Genomic DNA, 21739 nt, shown 5'->3' on the forward strand with positions numbered 1-21739 from the left:
GAGAAGGGATAGATGTTTATTATGAACAGATTTAAAAAGAAAACATTTTTTTAAAAAAGGGTATTGAATTTAGAAAAAGAAAGAGAAAGAAAGAAAGAAAAACAATAAAAGGGGGGAAGTCAATAAGACAGTAGAAGAGAAGAAGGAAGGAAGAAAGGAAAGGAGGGAGGGATAGAGGAGATAAAGAAGGGAAGATGGAAGGAAGGGAGGATAGAAGGAAGAAGAAAGAAGGGAAGGAAGGAAAGAAGAGAAAAAGAGAGGAAGGGAGGAAGGAAGGAAGGAAGCAAGGAAGCCAGGAATTAAGGAAAGAATGGAGGGAGGGAAGCAGGAGGGGAAGAAGGAAAAAAGGGAGGAAGAAAAGAGAGAGAGAGGAAGGGAAGGGAGAAAAGGAGGGATAGAAGAAGAAATGGAGGTCAGTTTCTTCATCAACATTCATTATCCATTATGATGATCTCTTCTGTTTAAAGATCAGAGCCTCCACTAGCATGCTGGCAGAAAGAACTGGAGCAATCATATCCTGCTTTCTGTTCCTTCCTTCAGCAATTTCTTTAGTTCTTTTAAAAATGCTAATTAGAGTGAAAAGCAGCTTAATTGAGGCTGTTCCTGTGTCCATGGGAGAGATGCAGAATGCACGAAGGAGAGAGTGGCTTTGCCCATTCTGGAAGGGGATATTTGCATGATAAAGCCCTTGCTGCCAGCTTGAATCCTGTGCTTTAGCTCCTGTGAGAGAATTGTAGGTTGCAGGTCTATGGAAAATGCCAGGGTGGAAGTATCATGGGAGAGATGGAGAAGGAGGAGGGAGGGAAGAAGAAAGAGAAGAAGCTGAAGGACTGTTCCCCTGTTCTCTGCAGCCAGCTGCAAACAGAGACCTCCAACTTTGCTTCCTGTTCCCTTGACCCCTTCAAACACCATATTGCTGCCTAGCCAAGTCTAATTGGCAGCAATGGCCATTATTCTGTTCCTTCAAGGACTAAGATTTTCCATGATTCCATTTGTGTGGGAAGTCCTTTCTTATGGACAGATTGCATCTCTTCCATGCCTTCTGAGACTTTAGGTTTTATTATAGACAAACTATCATTCTCCAGTGTCCAAGTTTCCACAAATGAAAAACTTCATGTTTAGTCTCAGAGAGCATCAAAGAAATATTTAGACCATGTGGGGCCTGTCTTCAAGCTCCCTAGATGCTCCCGGCACCTGAGAATCCTTGGAAGAGTTTTCAGGAATTCACCATCACTTGGAGTCATGAGAAAGAATATAAGGGGGTGTTTGAGTGGTGGGGCTTGGTTCAAAGTGCTGGAGAACAAGACCAGAGGCAGAAGGAGAATCTGATGGGCAAAACTGTTTTATTTAGTTCTGGTTTTCTCCGAGCACAGGATCTGCTAGGATTGAAGGATCAAGAAGGGAAGTTACTAATCAGGATTTAGCAAGGCGCCAGGAAAAATCCGCTGGTGATGAAAGTGGCCAAAGACCTGCCTGAAAAATAAAAAAACACCAAAGCAGGCTGGAATCAAATTATGCCCCAGTTCTTTAAATGAGTATTTAGACTTTGCATGTAATGATGAGGATTTGGGGATCACAAAAAGTCAGAGGTGGGAGGTGCTAAAAGGAATATCAGAGGTGGAAGGGAGCTTAGAACAGGGGATGTCAGTATAGGGAGGGGCCTTAGGACAGAGGTTGTCAGAGCTGAGAGGGGTCCCAGAACAGGGGATATCAGAGCTGGGCGGGAATTAGGAAACAAACTAGTCCAATCCTACAATTTCAGGGGAGGAAAATTGAGATCCAGATGGGGTAATGACTTGCTAGTCCAATCCTATAGTTTCAGAGATGGAAAATTGAGATCCAGAGAGAGGTAATGATTTGCTGCAGGTTATACAACATCTTAGTTTTTCTCACTGATTTTCTTCCTCTATTAATGATTGAAATTATATGAATCATCCAGCAGAAATGGATAAATTTATTTTATGCTCCCTGGATGAATGAATAAATGAATATATGGATGAAGGAATGAGGGAGTGAAAAGTACTTCTCAATCACCTACTATTTTCTCAAGCACTGGGTTAATCACTAAAAATAAACAGAGGGAAAACAAGTGAAAAGGATCCTACCTTAATGAGTTTATATTCTAATAAGGAATCCAATACTTATATGGAAGCATTTATCAATAAAAGGTGTTTTTATTTTCCCCTGAGGCATTAAGGGGATGTTTTATTGATTTTAGGGCAGCCAGTTGACAAACCTCCTTCTGAGAGTGAAGGCAAAAGGCTCCAACATTGAACATCTGGACAGATGTCCTGGTTCTCTTCTTGGATGGGATGGATGTTCCCACATCCTAGTTGAGTTATTGGCATTTGAAGCATCTAGATGTGTTTGCATTCATTCAATCAATTCAGCCCTTGAGTGGGAGTTACAAAATTTAGTGAATTCACCTTCCCAAGGACTAAGAGCGGGTGATAAGATTCAAGTGGAGGGATGCAGCTCATCGGTCTAGCAGCTCAAATGACAAGATAGTCCAGGTGTGTGGTTCATTGGGATATGAAGTGTGCTCTGGTGGATTGGCACTAGCTTGATGTGGTAGGTGAGGTAAGTTTATCCTTATTCACTTCCCAATCTAGAGAGCCTAGCCCTTGGACAAAAATTTTAAAATTGAATGTATTGATTCTCCTGGAATCTATGCTTTAAAAATGTTTATTTCCCTCTTCCTTATCCAAGTATATATCTCTTATAGATTTTCTAAGTCTCTGATTCCTTAAGGGTCCTTCAGGTTCCCGAGAGGGAGGAAGAGCACTGTTGGACCTGTGGTTTCCTTGGCTCCTAATGTAAATGAGGAACCCAGTGATCTCCCAACTCTAGAACCACTTTAGGTTTATATCTCTGCCCATCAGAGTAGGCAGACAAAGTGTTTCTTCTACTGGAGCCTCTGAAAGGTGAGTCCACCTGATTCCAACTTTCAGAGGGACTCCTTGCAATTCTAGTAACTGTTGTCAAAACCAGCATTACACATTTCAATTCCACTTTTCTTTTTTTTTTTTTCATCCTTTTAAATACAATAACCAAGGATTCATATTTAGAGTCAGTGTGTCACAGAAGACAGGAAAATATAAGTACATGTCTCAATCATGATAGAATACTTAGAGCAGTTAGGTGACATTGTGGCTAGTTTACAGTGGATAAGGTTAGAAAGACATCTTTCCGAGTTCATTTAATGATCATATTTGATCATCAGGAATAGAAGCAGAAAATAACATCCATAGAAATTAGAATGAAAGGAATCTCAGAGCAATAGAGTATTTTCTTTACCTACGGACCAGGTCCAAATTCCAACCCTCATAGCAATCGTTGGAAAAACTTGAGAAAAATCATTGCAATGTTGACCAAACCTCAACTTCACCTCTATCTATCAACAAGGGATAAGTCAAGAGCTTCACCAGTCAATTCCACTTTTCAAAGCCTGCTCAGCAAACAAAGAATTCATGGCTTTGAGAGATCTAGTGGGGATTCTAAAAGCCATATGAATGTAGTAAATAGTAGCCAAGTGCCACCTTCACATACCAGCATGTGAAATAAATAATTGTAAACCTTGAAAAAAAAGAGGGGAGAGATGGAAAAAACTAAACTAAAAAATATTTATTAAGAACCTTCATAATGCCAGGTACAGTACTTTATTAATATTATTTTATATGATTCTCAAAACCTTGCGAGGCAGATGCTATTAATATCCTCATTTAAGGTAACTGAGGGAGGCAGAAGTCTTACCAAGGTTATATGGCTAGTAATCATCTGAGGATGGTTTTAACTGAGGCCTTCCTGATTACAAACCCAAGTTCTAGCCCCTGAATCCATCACATAATTGACTTAGAATGCCCAAAGAGGGAGGGACCTGTGACCACTGGTTGGAGTCTGTCCCATTGCTCATGGCCGCCATCTCTTCTAGCTCTCTCTCTCTATTGATTCCTTCCATACTACTTACAAACATGCTTAAAACAAACAACCCCCAGGCAAATAACAAATAGAGGGGTTCGCTCGACTTTATCTCTCTCCCAAGGTAGCTTCTTACATAAGAGACCATATGGGGGGAGGAGGGAGAGAAGAAAAGATAAGGGTAACACAATATGGTTGGGAAAAGGTCACGAAATCTAGAAACTTCATAAAGTCTAAGTGTGACTTTGTAGAGGACAATATCAGCCAAGTGGTGAAGTCCAAAGCCAGCTTGCAGGGCAAAAATACATGTGTGAGGAAGTGGAGTCAGTGAGTGCAGAGAGTTGTTTGTAACAATTTGGACAAGGGATGAAGAAAATGGGTAAGAAGCTACCTTGGGAGAAAGATAAAGTCGAGCGAACCCCTCTATTTGTTATTTGCCTGGGGGGGTTGTTTGTTTTAAGCATGAGTCTTAGCTTCTCTGGGAAACTTTGGGTTAATAAAGAGACTTGACATTTCCAAAGATAATTCAGACCTTTTTTTCTCCTCTTGTTCAACCCCGGGCTCAGCTCAATGAACACCTGTTTTGTCTGTCCAAGCTAAATCTACTGGTGAACAAAATCTATAGGTTGCCCATTCAAGCTCATGTTAGAATCTGGGGTATATAGCTCTGCGATGTTTTGAAGTTTGAGAGAATCAATACAATTTGTCATTCCCAAATAGGAGCATCTGGAGAATTCCACCATCCTTAGGGGATCCCTTTTCAACTTGAATTTTGCATTTGATCTCCTACATCACAATGGCAAATAAATCTGGTAAGCATACTTCTCCCTGTGGTATGCCACAACTGATGTGTATTTCAGGGAGCTGTTGAATGAAATTATTTCAGTTGTTATATCTCACAAAGAATCGGGCATTATTTGTACGTATGGATGAGAAATAAATCTAGGTAGAATTAACTTAGATGTCATTTTGTTCTAGTGAATCAAATGTGTATTTTGTTTCATAATCAACAATCATAAGCAGAATGAGAGCTTGTATTGTTCACATATATCAGTTAATTCTGAAGTGGAAATTTTATGATCCATGTTGAATATCACTTGCAAAAGTCTATTTGTTCCTGGATAAAATCTTCAATGGGTATTGATTTATGTACAGATTACTTATGAAAGTTTTGTACAAATGGAAAAATAAGCATATATGTCAATGGTTATAGTCTCTAAGTCACCTTTTTATGAATAAGGTACAAAATGCCCCTCCCAAAAAAAGTTTTGTGTATTCCCCTCCTTCACATGATTTCTGTTCTTTTCCATGTGCCCATAATAATGTCACCTCCAGCATGGATTTCTATTATATGTAATTGATTTAATATTCCTGCTATTGCTGTCTTGGTTCTCCTAAAGCTTATTTTCCTGCCTCTTCAACAAGCATAATTAGATCAGCAATATTATAATCTAAGAGTAGTGGTTTTATTGGTTTTGATTGAAAAAATTTGTTACGATGATTATTTTTATGACTTTGTTGGTTGTTTTCCCCCCCCATGTATTATTCTCCGTCTATCTTCATCCTTAAATATCCATCTTTTGACTTTGAAATTTTGATATCTTGCCACTTGCTTTAAAATGGTTTTATCCTCTCCAACTTCTGTCTACTCATAATCATCCATTATCCTTTCCCATGATATTTTGCAAACAAGGTAATATTCTAACATAGTGCTGGTTTTGGCAATGTTTCTCTCTCTCTCTCTCTCTCTCTCTCTCTCTCTCTCTCTCTCTCTCTCTCTCTCTCTCTCTCTCTCTCTCTCTCTCTCTCTCCTCTCTCTTTCCCTCTTTCCCTCTCTCTCTCTTCTTCATTTGCCAAGTAAATTATGTGTTTGCATACTAAGATGCTTTCTGGGTTCCTTGGGTCTCCATTTTCTGCCAATTGATTCCATTGGTTAAACTTCTGAATAACATTATTATAACCAGGTTAATGTCATTTCTGTTGTTCATTTCTTTTATGTAAATATTTAATCACTTGTTTAAGTTTTTTGGGGGGCAGGATTATCTCCACTATTATTTTCTCAATATTCTTGTTCTGTTTTTTCTTCTTTATTTGTTTTAAACTAATTCTGATTTTTGACTTAAAATAATTTGATGGTGTTATTTTATATTGGATGATGTATAAACTCCTTGGTAATTAGAAAAGGCCCAAAATGAAAATGACTGTTTTAAGAAGATATTACTTTCTTGTGGTTGCAGTATTCATCCCTTCCTACAATGCTCTCCTGACACAGCAAAACATTTCTGAGTCCTTTTCACCCTTCAATGCTCAAATCAAATGTAACCTCCTCCATGAAGCCTTCTCAGATATCCTACCATTGAGAATGAATTGTATTCAAATATTCATAGGCTGTTCCTCCTCTTTCCCTACCTTTTCTCCTTTACACTTACAACTTATAACATAATTTGTAGACTCTTTCTCTTTCAACATACTGTCTCCAAAACCCTGGAAAAGACAAACTTTCTGAAGTCATAGACTGAGAGGCCTGAGAAGATATCTATTTTACATATAGAGAAATGGAAACCTAAGGTAGTAAAGTGATTTGTTAAGATGATGGAGATTATAAGAATCAAAATTAGAATTGGAACCTTGGTCCTCCGAAATAAGAGCCAAAATAGGGAAATCATTTTAATTTTCTTTTTTCTTAATTACACATAAACAAAAATCTTTCACATTCATTTTCTAAAATTTCAAGTTTGAAATTTTCTCTATTTCTTTTACTCCTAGAAAACAAGTATTTTATAAAATTTGCACATGTGCAATCATGAAAAAACATTTTCCCATCAGCCAGGTTGCAAAAGAAAACACAGGTGACAAGGAAAAACAAAAACAACAATAATAAAGAAAGTTTTTTTAAAAATGCTTCTATCTGCATTTAGATTTCTTTGGAGGTGAATAGCATTTTTCATCATAAATCCTGTGGAATTATCTTGGATCATTGTATTGCTGAAAATAGCAGCTAAGTAATTTGAAGCTGATCATCATAAAATATTACTGTTACAGTGTATAATGTTCTCCTTATTTCACTTTGTTTTACTTCATGTTAAGTTTTCCCAGGGTTTTCTAAAAGCATCCTGCTTATCATTAATTTAAAAAATAATAATAATATTTCATTTCCCCCCAATTTCAAATTTAAAAAATTCCAATTTTTAACGTTAAATTTAAAAAAAAAATTGACTTCCAAATTTTATGTCTTCTCCCCTTCCTTGTCCCTTCCCTGAAATGGTAAACAATATGAGATAGGTTATACATGTGCAAGAATATTAGTCATTCTGTGAAAGAAAACTCAAAGGAAAAAAAAAGAAAGAAAATGAAAAATAGCATGCTTTGGTCTAGATTCAGATCCCATCAGTTATTTCTCTGGAGATATCGTTTTTCTTATGAGACTTTTGGGGATTGTTTTGGATCATTGTTTTGCTGGGAAGAGATGTCTGTCATAGCTGATCATCTTACAAGATTGCTGTTACTATGTACAATAATTTCCTCATTCTGCTTTCTTCATTTTGTATCAGTTCATTTAAGTCTTTCCAGGGTTTTCTGAAATCATTATGTTACCCATTACTTATAAGACAATAGTATCGTATCACAATCAATTAGCACACCTTATTTACCCATTCTCCAAATGAGGAGCATTTCCAAAGTTTCTAGTTTTTTTGCCACCATAAAAAGATCTGTTATGTTAGTACCTCTTTGGGGGGGTATAGTTCTAGTAATAGTATTGCTGGGTGCATCTTTGCTTCATCCCTCATCTTCTTGAAAAGATTTCTAGTTTATCTCCACTATGGATAATGTTTGCTGATGGTTATTGATGTTACTTATATAGATATTCCTTATAATTTTACGGAAAGTTTGATTTGTTCCTATTCTTTCTCATGTTTTTAATAAGAATGAGTTTTGTATTTTGTCAAAAACTTTTTCTGCATCTATTGAGATAACCACATTATTTATGTTGATTTTGTTATACATGTAGTCAATTATAATGATCATTTCCCTAATATTGAATTAGCCCTGCATTCCTAGTATAAATCCCAACTGGTCATAACATATGATCTTTATGATATGTTGTTGTAATCTCCTTGCAAGCATTTTGTTTAAAAAGTTTTGCACAAATATTCATTGGTGAAATTGTTCTACAATTTTATTTCTCTACTTTATTCTTCCAGACTTAGGCTCCAGCATCATATTTCCATTGTAAAATAAATTTGGTAGGATTACTTGTCTATTTTACCAAATAGTTTATATGGTATTGACAGTAATTATTTGTTTTTTTTTTTTAATTGCTTTTTAAATACTTGATAGGATTTGTTTGTGAATCCATCTGGCCCTGGAGATTTTTTTTCAGGGACTTTATTGATTGGCTTGTTCAATTTCTTTTTCCAAGAAAGGGTTATTTAATTATTCTATTTACTCTTCTGTTAACTTGGGCAATTTATATTTTTGTAAATATTGATCCATTCACAGAAATTGTCATATTTACTGGTATATATTTGGGCAAAATATCTTCAAATAATTGCTTTAGTTTCCTCTTCATTGGTGATGAATTCAACCTTTTCATTTTTGATACTGATAATTTGGTTTTCTTCTTTCTTTACTCAATCAAATTCACCAGTGGTTTATTTATTTTATTGTTCCCTCCCCACCTCACCAAAGTCAGCTTCTGGTTTTATTTATTAATTCAGTGGTTTTAATTATTTCCAATTGTATTACTCTTTCCTTTGATTTTTAGGATTTCCAGTTTGGTGTTTAATTGAGTTTTTAATTGTTCTTTTTATCCTTTTTTAGTTGTTTGCCCAATACATTGATGTACTCTTTGTCTATTTCGTTGATATAAGATATAAGAATTTAAAGATGTACATTTCCCCCTAAATACTGCTTTGCCTGCATCCCGTAAATTTGGTATGTTATCTCATTCTCATCCTCTTTAATGAAATAAATGATTGATTGTTTCTATAATTTGTTCTTTGACCCACTTATTCTTTAGGATTAGATTATTTAGCTTCCAATTAATTTTCAATCTATGTCTTCACAAACCTTAGTTTGTGACAAAACATAGTCTTTATTTTATTGTGATCTGAAAAAAATTCATCAGACAAAATGGAGAAAGGACCCATATGTGCAAAAATATTTACTGACCTTTTTTGTGGAAGCAAAGAATTGGAAACTTAGGAGATGTTCATAAATTAGGGAATGGCTGATTAAGTTGTGTTATATAATTGTGATGCAATCTCATGCTGTAACAAATGATGGAGAAGTTTTAGCAAAACTTGAAAAAACTTATAGGAATAGATGCAAAGTGAAGTGAGTAGAACTAGGAGGAGAATGCTGTACAAAATAAAAGCAATATTGTAATGATAAGGACAATGAAAGACTTAGGTTCTCTGTTCAAAACAATGATAATTAGCAATTCCAAGGAATTGTGATGAAAAATATTCTCTACCTCCAAAGAGAGAACTAAGTACATTTACTTTGTGGGCAGAATATTATTATTTTTTCATTTTCTTTATTTTTCTTTCTCCCTTTTCTACTCCTCTGCAACAGTGATGCAACATTGTAATGTGAAAATATTTTACATAACTTTACATATATAATGGGTATTGTATATCTTCTCTTTTTAGTTGATAGGGGATGTGGTTTAAGGATTTGGAATTTAAAAACAATTTGAATGACAAGAAAATAAATGAGTTTCTCTAATTCCAGACTCACTGGGAAGATACCAAAGCTCACTATCATGAGATCTTAGGGAAGATACTTCATCTCCTTCTTTGAGATTTTGTAGTTCCATGAGTCATTCCATTAATAGAATTTGTACCACCCATTCCTTTGAAGATTGATAGACTGATAATCCTCTCAATGGGATTCTATAAGACTTGAATTCAAATCTGAAATCAGATACTTAACTAGGTGGGTCACTCTGGGTTATTCATTTAAACTCTGCCTTAATCCATTAGAAAAGGAAATTTCGGAAACCTTGCTAACAAAACAACATAGTTAGTATAATTTATCAGGTCATGAAGAGTTGGACTAACTGAACAAAACAAATCTTGCAGTATTTTAAGCAGCTCTCCAAAATTTCATATTTTAGAGAGTTTTATATAGAGACTTTCTTACACCTAAGATTTCTCTATTCCAAAAAATTACAGGTCCATTTCCCAGCAAAATAAAGAATATATGCCCTCAAATTAACTGAAAGACTGAGGATACTTCTATAGGCCCAGTATCTAGTGAAGGAGTAAGCAGGCAGTTTTCGACTCTCAAAACCTAATATTATCATTGAAGAATTCACTGGCTCCAGTGCTCAATTCTAAATCTGTGGTGCCAATGGAAAATCTCACTATAGCTAGGGCAAAGACTGCTTAACAACAGACTGGGAGTGTATAATGTTAACCATACCAGTTTGATGCTTTCCCCTTTTCTTCTCCCAGTCCCTAAACATGACTAGAGAAACAGAAAAGCAAATCACTCCATGGAATTTACATGCCTTGTGTCACATTAGAATCTTCCATTTTAAAGACAGTTAAGATGTTTTAAGAAATTCTGGTTCTGTCATTGACTGTCTGTGGGACTTTGGGAATATTAATGCCCTCTGTGGGTTTCAAATTTTTCTCAAACATGACATTAATTTGTAAGACCTCCTTCAAGTTTCATTTTCTGTTTTCCCAAGATCATAGATTTAGATAGAATTGCAAAAGACCTCAGAGATCATGGAATCCAAACTCTTTAACAAACCAGAGAAGTAACATGATGTTTCAAGAGGTTACACAGATAATAAGTTTCTATGGCAGGGTCTGAACCGATTAAGTCCAATGAGCTAGCCATTTGATCAGCATCTATGCTTCTCATGTTCTTTGTTCTAACTTTATCACTATAGGTGGGGCCTTAGGCACATGTACTTAAGCATCCTGTTCCTCATTTGTAATGTTTATCCTTCTTCCCTTTCATGGTTATAAGGAATGAGTAAGAGAATGTGTAAAAAGAAAAAAAAAAAAAAGGCCAAAGTTATCTAATATATTGAGAGACAGATTCATGGCCAAAGCAAAGAAAGCTCCTGAAGACTTTTAAATTCTGCACAAATTATAGCAGGAGCAGTTCTCTGTTTTACAACCATTTGTCCTTAAAAGCCACTTTCTTATTACAAGTTAGACTTTAATGGTTACTCTTAAGGTCTTCCTCTGGTCACCCAATATTATTTTTCTATTCACCAGTTTTCTCAGCTAATATTTGTACACGATGTGTTTAAACCACTATTTTTCTCAAAAAGACATATGTCACACAGTTTATTGTATTTTGCCGTCACTCTTCCCCAGGCAGAATTTTAGATATTGACACAACCAATTGTCACAGTAAATGAGCCATAAATTTAAACTCTATTTTTTAAAATTCTACCAGATGTATAATGAGATGAGAATATCCAGAGTTAAATCAAGATAGAGCTGATGGGTGCTTAGTGATTCTGAGAGACAATAGCCTTCTGAGGCCCTGATTAGTTATGCATGAAACGTGCTAGTAAGTACAAGTAGAGCAGCTTGCATCCCCTTATATCACTAAAGTTTTCAAAGCCCTTTCCTCATACCAGTGTCATGAAGAAAATAATCCAAGTATCATTATTCCCATTTCAAAGATGAGAAAACTGAGAATCGGGGAAATGAAATAGCATGCCATGGGTTACTAGTAAGTGAAAGAGGGAAGATTGGGAAGCAAAAATTAGGAATCTTTCCTCCTTAACGCCCTGTCTACTATTATTGGGTTATACAGAAGCAAGAATAGTAAAATAACATCACAGGGGACAATGAGATCCACAGGCTCAGTGAGACAGCAGGTAGAAAGATGTAAGAGGGTTTGATTATAATGCACTAACACAATAGTGATTACCACTGTACTACTAAGAGCTCACCTCCTTATAGTCTCAGAAGGCTTACCAGGAGCGTTGGTGAAACAACATTATTCATGGCAACTTTTCCCAGGTTTTGTTTAGTGTTTCACATCTGTGACCTCCCTCCTCTCAGAGAGACAGACGGAAGCACTAGAATAATATGAGGTCAGAGCAGAGTTTTGGAGCAATTAAACAAGATGCTGGACAGTTCTCCTGTGGGGGAAAGGTGGGATGCTTTATCTTCTCCACACTGGTGGGCTTTGTTTGTCCCTTCTAAGCCATAGTGCTGACTTAGCAGAGAACCTCTCCAGAGATGCTCTCGTTGGACATCTCTTAGATCACAATGATAGATCATGATTTATTGTACACTGAAGAGGTCTTCCCCAGAACCACTCTGCTCTCTCGGAGGTTAAACAGGATTTGGGGTGGGTTTCTCAGGAAAATGGCTGCAAACCAAGAAGAAAAACACAGCTATCCATTTGCTGTCAAATGTAAGCGGCACCAAAGGCTGGTACGGCAGCGGGTTGGGGAGTGAGACCCCACATGCCTCCTTGGAAACCCAGGTGCAACTTGCCATGCTGAACACGTCTCCTCATTCTCCTGCACCCAAATTGCTGTTGGTGTAAACAAAAAAAAGGATGAATTTATTAAATCCATCATTTCTTAATTTACTCCTTCATGGTGTTTGCAATTAGCCAAGCGCTGCATGACATCTGCATTGGCTGGTGTTTATACTTGCCCGACCACCACATGTGCCTTCTCCCAATGTTAACAGAAAATGGTGATCCAAGAAGAGACACTCAAACAGTGTCAGGTTTGGGATGCATATCTTTATATAGGGAAGAGAATGATTCTTCCCTTTGCCCTTTTCAGTCTTTTTTTTTCCTTCCTCCCATCTTTCCTTTGCTTTTTCCTTCCTTCTGCCCTTCCTTTCTTTCTCAAAAAACCTTGAGAGTGGGGAGCTTGAGAAATAGTCTCTCTCCAGGAAACCATTCCTCAGAAGAAAGGAGCCCCGAGGGATTATTACATGACTCATGTCAACCTAGGAATCAGTCAAGTTTTAACTTCCCGATAGCAGCCCAACATGTTTAACAAGTCTCCTCTTGCAAGCTCGTGGATCTCCTGTCACCAAAATACAAAGTCCTTAGAAAGAAGCTCGCTTGCCTATCTATCCCAGGGCCTGAAGTTGCTTTGGGTTGCTTTTGGGTCAGACCAGCGGCCATAGACATAGACATGTTCCCTCCTAACCCAGCTTCTGCTTGCAGGGGCCAATGACAAAAGCCATGATCTCACATTCAAACATTTTAGTAAAAGATGGGGTGTTCACTTACATAATAAGAAGATACAATGCCTCTCCAACATCTTATGAGATTACCAACAGAAGGTTTTGGGAAGGGGAACAGCAGAGAACCTGGAAGTGATTGTTGTTCAGTCACTTTTTGTGACCTCTCGTGGGGTTTTCTTGACAAAGATACTTAAGTCGTTTGTCATTTCCTTCGCCAACTCATTTTACAGATGAGGAAACTGAGGTAGAAGGATTAAGTGATTTGCCCAGGATCATACAGCTGGCAAATCTTTGAGATTGGATCTGAACTGAGGAAAATGAGTCTTCCTGATTCCAGGTGCTACCTAGATGTCCCCAAAGCATGGAAGGTGCAAATGGTTAAAATAAAGGAGAGTCTGGATTGGTGAGGCTGTCTACTCAGGACTTTTAAAGCAAAGAGGATGAAAACAAACTGCCCGTGAATATCCATCACACTAGACAGCATTGGCCATAAAGGCAAGGAGAAATGAACATATATGAGATCCCAGAAACTCACAGGAGAAACATATATATTTATATATTCATATGTTTCTCTTGTGAGTTTTATATATATATATATATATATATGAGTATATATGTGTGTATATATACATATGTATGTATATATATGTAATAATGTGTATGTGTATCAATTTTAAGTAAAATTCTGTCTCATATCTCTATCTAAAGGCCCTACATTAGGCAACAAATAAGAGGGGTTAAAAATCGAACACCAATGGACAAGTGTGACCATCTGTTTCACTGAGACTTGGTGGGAAGGACCCTATGCTTGAAATACAATCCTGGCTTGAGTATACTTTATTTAAAAGAAACAGAATAAGTAACCAAGGGCAACTGTAGTGATGCATACAAAGAAGGTTTATTCATATAAAAAACCCAGAAATCAGAGTGGGAAATGATGGGGGAGAACATTTGGGCAAAAATCAATGAATGTAGAAACAGAAATGATTTTGTCATTAGATTATACTACAGACAACCTGGGCAGAAAAGGAAAATAAATGACTTCAGGAAGCAGATCACAAGCTTTGGAGAGGAGCATGATATAGTAGTGATACTGATGGGAGGTGGCAGTTATTTAGTCATCAGCTGGAGCCCTCACAAAGTCAAATACTGAGCCGCCAGTAACACTTGCTTCAATGATAATGTATTCATTTAAAAGGTAAAGGAAAACCAAGGAAAAAGATTATCAGGATCTGAAATTAATCAAAAAAGAACTTGTTTGGGAGTAGAAATGTTGGGAATCTTAACTAGTACCCAACATGGGGAAGGGCTTTGAGTCCATGTCATACGATGAATGATTGAGAATTGAGCATGTATGTTCCAGGGAGGAAAAGACCAGGAGAGAAAATGGTAACAATTTCTTTCTTTCTTTCTTTTTTTTTTTTTTTGGCTGAGGCAATTGGGGTTAAATGACTTGCCCAGGATCACACAACTAAGAAATATTAAGTATCTGAAGCCAGATTTGAACTCAAGTCCTCCCCACCTAGCTGCCCCACAATTTTCAAATATTTGAAGGGCTGTCGTACATATATCTATATTTATAATCATACCACCCTGAAGGTAACCAATCTTACCTAGTCTTGGGAGGTAACCAGAATCAGACCTGGTTAGTACTTGGATAGGAGACCACCCAGAAATACCAGTTACTGTAGACTTTTTTCCTGGGTTGTTAGGGGATTCAATGGGTAAAGTGTGGGGCCTTGAATCAAGAAGACTCATGTTCCGGAGTTTAAATCCGACCTCAGACTGCTTACCAACTATGTGACTCTGGCCAAGTTACTAAATCCATTTGCCTCAGTTTCAATCATCTATAAAATGAGCTGGAAAAGGAAATGACAAACAAACCATTCTAATATCTTTGTCAGGAAAACTCTAAATAAGAACACAAAGACACGCAATTGAAAATAACTGAACAACAATTCAGAACGATCAGATATTTTCTATTTAGTCTAAGAGGGAATAAATAGGAATGAATGAACGATTAGATATTTTCTATCTAGTCTAAGAGGGAATAAATAGGAGCAATGGGAAGACATTACAAAGAGAAAAATAAAGATGATGTCACAAGAAAAAAAAGACATTATTCATTAGAACTCTTCATTATTAGATCTAGTTACCTTGGGAAATAGTGAAGTCTCTTTTACTAGAGCTTTTCAGCCAGAGACTAGATGATAACTTTTTGGTTATGTCAGAAAGGAGATTCCGTTTTATCCTTGCTTTGTATCAGAACAACTGAAGCATTTTAAAATGAAATTATGAGATTATTTTTTTATGTTGCTTAACTTCTAGAAGGGAGAAGAGGAGATATATCTCCTGTATGCCCTCACTTATCAAAATGTTTTTACAGTCTCTACAACATTAATTGAAATTCATGTGTCATTAACAAATAGACTTTTTAAGACCCACAATAAGCTTTAGCATCCATGATTTTTATCCCATCATTCCAGGTCATCATCTATAGTTTCATTTATCTCACACTTACATGAATATTCTATACAAGAGACAGAGCACAATGCAAAGTCTCATTTGACAGGCTGTCCACATTTCATCCAAGATATATCCCACAATATGCAGCTATGGTACATACATAACTTTAATACATAAGCAAAAAAATCTATTCTAACTAGAAAACTATATTAACAACTAAGGGAAAAAATACTCAGAGAAATATATAGGAACCAGCCATTCATAGCACTAGTCCATAAACAAACCAATATGAGTATTTAACAACAAACTCCAAAATAATAGATGGCACAAGCACTGACGTATCCTAGCGTACTCCAAATATATAATATCTGCAGGTATTAATATTGCCTTCTGGCAACAGGGGCAATCATAATGACTCGGGTTGCATTTTACAACACAAAGGAAAATCTCACCCCACGGTCTCCCAATCTGAAGCAATAGGTAGAAAAATATATATGGCATTACAGACCCTCAGGTAAATTAATAGACTAGAGCTTTTCAGCCAGAGACTAGATGATAACTTTTTGGTTATGTCAAAAGGGAGATTCCTTTTTATCCTTGCTTTGTATCAGAACAACTGAAGTAGATTAGGACTGTTAATTAGTTTATTTTCTTTTGCCCTTGAAGAGACTTTGGGGTAGTCATGGGTTCTGTTGTTTCCCTTGATAATTCTCTAGATACAGAGAAATTGAGAGAAAGAGAGGGACAGAATTTGAGTCCAAGAGAGACACATGGATGCTGAAGTCACTGCCCCCTCAGCCCTGCCTGACAAAGACCCGTCCCCCTCTGGGCTCTCACTGACATTTTTAGCTCATGGTCATTGGCAACCAATGGAGGGCCGTGTTGGAGGAGATGCCTGAATGGGCCAGAACTGGCAGCTTCTTAAGTTTATAATGGAAAAGGAGCTGCAGACCTCCCCCCTCCTGCCTTCCATTCTCTCTCGGGGCCATCCCAAACCCACATTTATTTTCTTAAAATGTAGCCGTTCTCCTTAATACTCCTCCCACCTTAAAGGTCTTGAGTTGGACCTTGTCTTCATGCTTCCTCGGAGGAAGTAGAGTAAATGAGGGGCCTCTGTGGGACAATGGTGATCAATGCCCCCTGATTCGCTTCTCCTGGATACTGATGAAGGCACTAGGGCTGTGGCTTTAGTGCGATGCCACCTGGTGGTTACATCATGCATTGCATGCTCTTGTTATGGTGAAATGGCCCTCTGTTATTCTGTGAACTTGCAAAAAGAAGGTGTTCCTCAAATACCACCTGGAACACTCATCCAGCACACCCAGCTTGCACTGCTAACAGGGTTACTTGCAAATACGCAGAGCTTCTCTTCCGGTAGCCGCCACTTCTTGGGGGCAGAAAATTTATTGAATAGAATTTAACTGAATTGCAGCCTGGGAGGAGCAGATTCATCCGGACTCTGCTGGAGGAACCTTCAGCCATTCAGGCTCACTAAGCTGAGGCAACAGGAAAAGTTACAGAAATGAATTATTGATACACAAGTCCATTAAAAACAATGAGACCCCCTAAGTACCTCTATTCTTCAATCGCTTTAATTGTAATGGGTTCTCTCCCCAAAAACTTCAGATCAGGAGATTGGGGAAAAGTTACATTTAATCGGCTCTATTTTTCCACCTCTGTCTCTCCTTGGACATCCTGAGCCCATCCCCCTTGGTATCAGCCTTAGCTGTGTACCTGATGGGCTCTAACCCTATGGCAGCTTAGAACTCCTGAACTTGAGGGATCTCATCGATGGAGTCCTGAATGGCTGCGAGGAGTTGGGGGAGAAAGACTGAAATGCTGCCCTGAGACAAACAGAAACACCGATGGGGATCCGCTCTCCCAAAGAAATCCACCTTTTTGCCAAGGAGAATAACCACTGTGAATTCTTCAGTGACTGAACCCCAACGTTTGGTGCTCTCCTAAAGCACAATGATGGGGATCCACTCTCCCAAAGAAATCCACCTTTTTGCCAAGGAGAACAACCACTGTGAATTCTTCACGTGACCGAACCCCAATGTTTGGTGCTCTCCTAAAGCACAATGATGGGGATCCGCTCTCCCAAAGAAATCCACCTTTTTGCCAAGGAGAACAACCACTGTGAATTCTTCACATGACCGAACCCCAATGTTTGGTGCTCTCCTAAAGCACAATGATGGGGATCCGCTCTTCCAAAGAAATCCACCTTTTTGCCAAGGAGAACAACCACTGTGAATTCTTCAGTGACTGAACCCCAACATTTGGTGCTCTCCTAAAGCACAATGATGGGGATCCGCTCTCCCAAAGAAATCCACCTTTTTGCTAAGGAGAACAACCATTGTGAATTCTTCAATGACCAAACCCATCATTTGGTGCCCGAGTCCACAAACATCATCTAGTATATCAGCCACATCATAATCACCCCTCCCTCTTCAGCAGCAGCGAATCCAGGAATGCTCCACATGACAGGCTTTAGTTCTTTCCACATCTCCATTCATTTTCTGGGAGGGAAGTTGGAGGCTGTGGAAGTCTGAGCTTTGAAAGTTCAGGAGAGTGAGCCAGCCATGTGAGTCTCTGATGCAGGAGCCCAAGTATCAGGTTCCTGCTGGGGTTTGCTCAGAGAAGAATTCATTTGGCTTTTTTGCTATATTTAAACTTGAAATTGATGGTACTGGTCCAAAGCTCCATCAAAATTACTTACGTGTGAGCCTACTCTGCCCACTGACTGAAGTAGTAGCATAAGAAAGTATTATACCCATTAAGACGCTGGGGGGAAAGATTTTTAATTTTAATTTAAAGAAGTCAACATGTCATAGTTTTTACAAAAGCTAATTGATATTGATTGTTTAAATGGAACCAGAGTCACTGTTGGCAACTAATAGCGATGGGAAGGATCACACACAGTGGGGGGTAGAGCCAATGACATTAGAGAAGAGACATTTCCATCCCAGAGAGATGCTCTTAAAACTTCATGGGGGGATGTATTCACCTGAACTCATATAGAAAGAGTTAGAAACATACTTGCCATCCAACAACGAAAGCTAAAATAATCTCTAAATAAGCTTTCATTAGAATTGGGGAGGAGATGTGCATAAGGAAGTGGAGAGTTAATTCATCTCAGAGAAGTAGATTGATACTTCCAGAAACAAAGTCCCTGCAAGACTGGGAATGATAGGAAACTCTCCATTCCTTTCTTGCTTCTAATTATCGAGAACTTCGTTTGTCTTTATATGTCCTTGTTCCAGTTGAAATGTGCTTCTTAATTACTTTCATTAAAGTCTCCAGATCTCAGTTTCCTCATTTGTAAAATAAAAGGATTGGCTCTGAAGAGTTCTAAATTCCCTTCCAGTTCTAAATGTATGATGCTGCTATCTGGCTTTGAAACCCACTCCTGCTCCTCAAGAGGGCAGTTTGATATGGGCAAAACCATAAAACTGCCGTGGGCCTCAGTTTCCCCATTTGCAAAATGAGGAAGTTAGACTTTTTGACTTCTAAGCTCCCTTCAGTATGGTGTTTCTTTAATCCTACAAATCTTACCCTTTTGCCCACATGACATTTCTCCAAATACCTGAAGTTGGTGAGCATGAGTACCCCTCCCCTTCTCCAAGGATACCAACCTCATGTTCCTTACCTGTCCCAGGTGTATAGTTTCTAGTGAGCATTAAAGGGTACTCTTGGTGCTCAGTTCAGGGCTGCAGAAAGAGAGAGAGCAGCCAATCTTGATTCCCCGAGTCTTCCTCAGAATTTGAACAAGTAAAAGCCACAAAACCCCCCAAAGCTATGGAGGAATAACCTCCAGCAGATCCTGTCAGCCTCAATGGCAAACCTTGAGTTCCTTACTTCCAGGAAGTCTGAGAGCCCATGGTCAGAAGCTGCCAGAGCCCCATCCCTTCTCTTCAGGAGGCAGAAAAGGCTTATCTGACATCTCTGTGGACATCTTTGTGGACCTGCAATCTTAATGAGAGGAGGGAAGGTAATAGCTAATGAAGTTCGCATGTCAAGGATCCTGCATTCCCCCTTAGCAAGGAGCAGGACTCAGAGAGTAGACAAAAGGAGCAAGCTGGGAAAATCCAGAGAGGCTAATCCAGGAGGCTGTGGCTAGGCTATTTTTGTTTTACTAACCTTTTTGGGAGGAAAAGGTGTAAATAATTGGGGGAAAGGTCAAATACGTCACAGTCCATTTGCTTATCTTCCCTGCACAGGCAGCTTCATTATATATAGTTTGGTCCGGACAGTGTCCACTTCCCTTCCATAATCAGGCCCCAACCTACCCTCTCCATCCTTATCTTCCCCTGCCCTCCTCCCCAAATCTTCAACATGACACACAAACTAGACCTACCATCGTCTCCCCCAAAATCTACATTCCCTCATTTTTGCTGATCTTGTTCCTTGTGACCCTTCTGTCCTCCCTTCATTCAGTCACATCTTGAATTGTAGAGAAAGACCAGCGTTTTCAGAAAGGCAGCTGGTTCTGAGAAGCTGACATGGCACGGTGAGGAGCTCTGTCAGGAAAATCTCACGCTGAATTCTGGTTTAATTGGATGCACAACACCGATCATCTCAGAGCCTCAGTTTCTCCATATGTGAAATAATAATCATAGCCTGACCCTCGGAGGATTCTTGTGAGGATCAAATGGAAGTTATTTATGTGAAGTGCTTCTCAAATCTTGTTCTAAAGACTTGGGTTTAATAACTCTGAAGGTTTAAGAACCTTGACCAATGCCTAGTTTTATGGGTCCCCATGTGTGTAATGATAGAATTACACATATGTGTAATAATGTGTAATTGTGGTGTGAGGGGTTAATTCTTGTGTATGGCTCGGAAAGAAGCAGAACAAGCATCTTTTGCCTCTCCTCCTCAGGCCCTTCTCCAAGGAGGCTTTCTTTCTTGTCAGGAGAGGAAGTAGGAGGTTGAGCTGGGAGACCACCACTCTGTTGTTCTCAGAAGAAGAACAGCTCTAGAAATAAATCTATGTGGTCCCTTAAATGTTATTAGTCTAGGGGATATGATCAGGTTTGAGCTAACTTATGGTCATTTTGTCATTTTTTTTTTGAGGGTGCTCTAATTTCTTTCTAGCGCTTGATCTCTTCTCCACATAATATCACTTCCAACACAAATACATATGGCAAATAGCAAAGAAAAAACATTCCCAAATTTCCCAAAAATTCCCAATAGCAAAAAAAAAAAAAAATCAGAGAAGGTAGATATAGGAGAATATATACCAGACATTACAGAATGCAGGAGCCTCTCCCATTGAGAGTAAAATAAGTCAGATCAACTTCTTGAGAGTTAAGAAAGACAGCTCAAGAGGAAATTCTCTGAAGTCTCTAGAGGAGCGAGCTAAAATTGTAACATGGTAGAAACTGCCCTCTTCTCTCACATCTTCCCCAAATCTTTTTTTTTTTTTTCTTCAACAAACTGAAGTGGAGTTGGGCTCCTCCATCTCCTCTATGCTCTCACTTCTTGCCAGCTGTCCCACCCCTCCCATCCACCAATAGAGAGTCCCATACTGATGGGTCTTGGGACAGGGGTTACAGATGCAATGAAAGAGCATCCACAATTACCCAAGAGAAGGAATGGAATGGAAGAAGAGGAGGTGGGGGAGAGAAAAGAAGGTCATTGAAATGTTTTTGAAACACAAAGAAGAGAAATTAAGGAAGATCAGAAAGAAACAGACAAGTAGCATATCTTTGAATGTAATTTGAATTCATTGTCTATTTTATTTGAAGACAAAAGAGTGCTATACATGACAGAAATTCAGCCTTCTCTTTGTTCCACTCTGTAACGGTAGTGCTCATATTAGTTAATGTTCATTAAGTTCAAGTTCCCCCACCTACCCCCACCCACCCCATGACAGAGGAGGTGAGATTTGGGTTTGAATAATTACTCTAACTGTGTCATCTTCTGCAGGGCATATTCCTTGAATGCCATTTTCTTCATTTGTAATGTAATGATGATAATTAGTGTTCTACTTATTGACCTGATCGAGTGCTAATACCTACCTATTTATATAAATGTAAATCCAATTATTAGACACTGATTTTTGTGCCTGACAGTGTGCTAAGAATTAGGACAGGTTCTATACTCAAAGAAGATGAATTCTGTTCAGAGAATATAGAACATATGTGATTAAGTAAAAACAA

General features: G+C 38.2%; 1 long non-coding RNA gene across 1 annotated transcript; it reads right to left on the minus strand.

Annotated features, from left to right (window-relative positions):
• Positions 1-1379: 1379 nt before the first annotated feature.
• On the minus strand, positions 1380-17448 carry LOC127537799 (uncharacterized). Its single transcript, XR_007947610.1, has 4 exons — positions 17313-17448; positions 16625-17074; positions 11849-12441; positions 1380-1473 (listed from the first exon to the last, which is right to left on the minus strand). It is a non-coding gene; the product is annotated as an uncharacterized LOC127537799 (long non-coding RNA).
• Positions 17449-21739: the final 4291 nt, after the last annotated feature.

The sequence above is a fragment of the Antechinus flavipes genome, chromosome 5 (assembly GCF_016432865.1).
Source record: "Antechinus flavipes isolate AdamAnt ecotype Samford, QLD, Australia chromosome 5, AdamAnt_v2, whole genome shotgun sequence".
In the NCBI taxonomy this organism is placed as follows: domain Eukaryota; kingdom Metazoa; phylum Chordata; class Mammalia; order Dasyuromorphia; family Dasyuridae; genus Antechinus; species Antechinus flavipes.